Consider the following 2,376-nt stretch of genomic DNA (forward strand, 5'->3'; position numbering starts at 1 on the left):
GCGTTGTCTTGATTAATCCCAACGGTCAAAACCCATGAAATCAAATTAAGAGAAGAAAATGAAAGGAAAAAAAAATGAAAGGAAGAGAAAAAAACTGGCAACAAATAATGGATGCGTTGTTTGTGCTTTTCGGATTTCTTTTTCTCCTGAAACTGACGATATCAAGACTTGCGTTGTACTTGAATCGCTGAGAGGGATAATTGAACTACTTCTCTGCGAAGTTGATGTCTTTTGCCAGCATGTCAATTCGAGCAAACTGCAAATAGAGAAGTCTTTCAACATGGAGAGAAGTTGCTTCCAAAATGGTGTTATAGTGGCGTTTGGTTTCGCAATTCCCTGGAATCAGCTTCCAAGGAATCATGATTCTAATTTAAAAAAATCCTTTAGTTAAGAAATTAGTCGGAATCCACATAACTCCATAGAATCACGTGATTCTACAATTTTAGTGTAAATAGGTGATTCCATGGAAACCACCAATTGAGGTGGTTTCCATTTAGAATTACCAAAATAAAGCAGGCTAAAAGATGGATTCCATGGAATCACCCCCATCATAATCTTGAGAAAACGAAACCCTATATTCATCTTCAGTAGAAACCAGCCTTCTTCGTCTGCTCTCCTCGCCTTGGAAGTCCCTTGTTAGTTGTTAAACAAATAATAAGCATGAAAATCTAAATTCATATAATAAAACAAATGCAGAAGTGAATGTCTTTTATATACCTCCTGCCATTGATCTTACTAAAGATTTTACAAATATAATAAAATGATTTAATAAAGGATTCTTCTGAACCCTAGCAAACTCAAAATGATGGTTTCTGACTTAATGTATTTGCTAGGTTCAGGGACCCTTTATATAACAATGGCTCACATACATTTTCCCATCAAAAACATCAATTGCCAATTCAATTGAGCACTTTAAGTGAAATTGGATTTATGATCATTTGTGAGAAGTAACAATATTTCGCATTAACCCATAACTAATGATCATTTATTTATGACATTTAGTTACGATTCAGTTTGTAAAGTATAATGTTATCCCAATAGAGGGATCATAATTTGTGAAATACAATATTCTCCCACTTGATCCCAATATTTCACAATGTGGGTTATCATACTATATCCACATTTATACTCAATGGACCAAAAACACATGAATCATGGCGATAAGTCCTCTTAGAATGAGTATTATCTTCCATGTATTACAATGCATTTTCCTTCCAATCTGCTCATATTACTTAATGAATAAACCCTACGTTTATTCAAGGTCCAACAATATATGTTTACTCTCAAATAATGAATGCGTACACCGAAATTGAGAATAACAACATAATGAATAAGAGCTTCATCAAAGATCATTCATACAATGAAATCACATAATGGAACTAAGTCTCATTTTAACTACATGATCCTTAAAATTCTTTGGTGGCATGCCTTTAGTTAATGTATCAGCTATCATCAATTATGTGTTGATGTGTTCAATGACCACTTTGTTTTCCTTAACACGTTCCCTTACAGCTAAATACTTAATGTCGATGTGCTTGCTTTGACTGCTACTCTTACTATTCTTAGCCAAGAAAACAGCAGCTGAATTGTCACAAAATATCTTTAGTGGCCTAGAGCTAGAATCTACAATTATAAGCCCATAAATGAAACTCTTCAACCATACACTATGCAAGGTAGCCTCAAAACAAGAAACGAACTCAGCCTCCAGAGTGGAAGTAGATGTCAAAGTCTGCTTGGCACTCCTCCATGATATGGCTCCACCAACGAGCATAAAAATATATCCTGATGTCGATTTACGAGAATCAACACAACCGGCGAAATCTAAATCACAGTAACCGACTACCTCCAGATTGTCAATCCGTCTATACATAAGCATGTAATTCTTAGTACCTTGAAGGTACCTCATCACCTTCTTTGCAGCTTTCCAGTGGTCTATACCAGGGTTACTCTGATATCTTCCCAACATTCCCACAACGAAAGCAATGTCAAGTATAGTGCAAACCTGAGCATACATCAAGCTTCCAATTGCAGAGGCATATGGAATGTTGTTCATTTGTTCCCTTTCTAGATTATTCTTCGGGCATTGGTTCAAAGTGAACTTGTCACCCTTTACAATGGGTGCTACACTTGGTGAACAATTCCTCATCCGATATCTTTCTAAGATTTTATTGATATAGGTTTCTTGAGATAGACCTAAAATCCCTTGAGTTCAATCTCTATGGATCTTAATGCCAATGACATAAGAAGCCTCACCCATATCCTTCATATGAAAACTCTTAGAGAGGAATTGTTTCACCTCATGTAGAAACCCCTCATCATTGGTTGCAAGTAAAATATCATCCATTTATAGCACAAGGAAACAAATTTTACTCCCAC

The 2,376-nt window shown here is 35.7% G+C and overlaps 1 pseudogene; it reads right to left on the reverse strand.

Annotated features, from left to right (window-relative positions):
- Nucleotides 1-1,456: 1,456 nt before the first annotated feature.
- LOC148999342 (secreted RxLR effector protein 161 pseudogene) lies at nucleotides 1,457-2,146 on the reverse strand (annotated as a pseudogene).
- Between the last annotated feature and the right edge of the window lie 230 nt (nucleotides 2,147-2,376).

The sequence above is a fragment of the Hakea prostrata genome, unplaced genomic scaffold (assembly GCF_041222555.1).
Source record: "Hakea prostrata isolate BN-2017 unplaced genomic scaffold, UWA_Hpros_2 contig_14, whole genome shotgun sequence".
Taxonomy (NCBI): Eukaryota; Viridiplantae; Streptophyta; class Magnoliopsida; order Proteales; family Proteaceae; genus Hakea; species Hakea prostrata.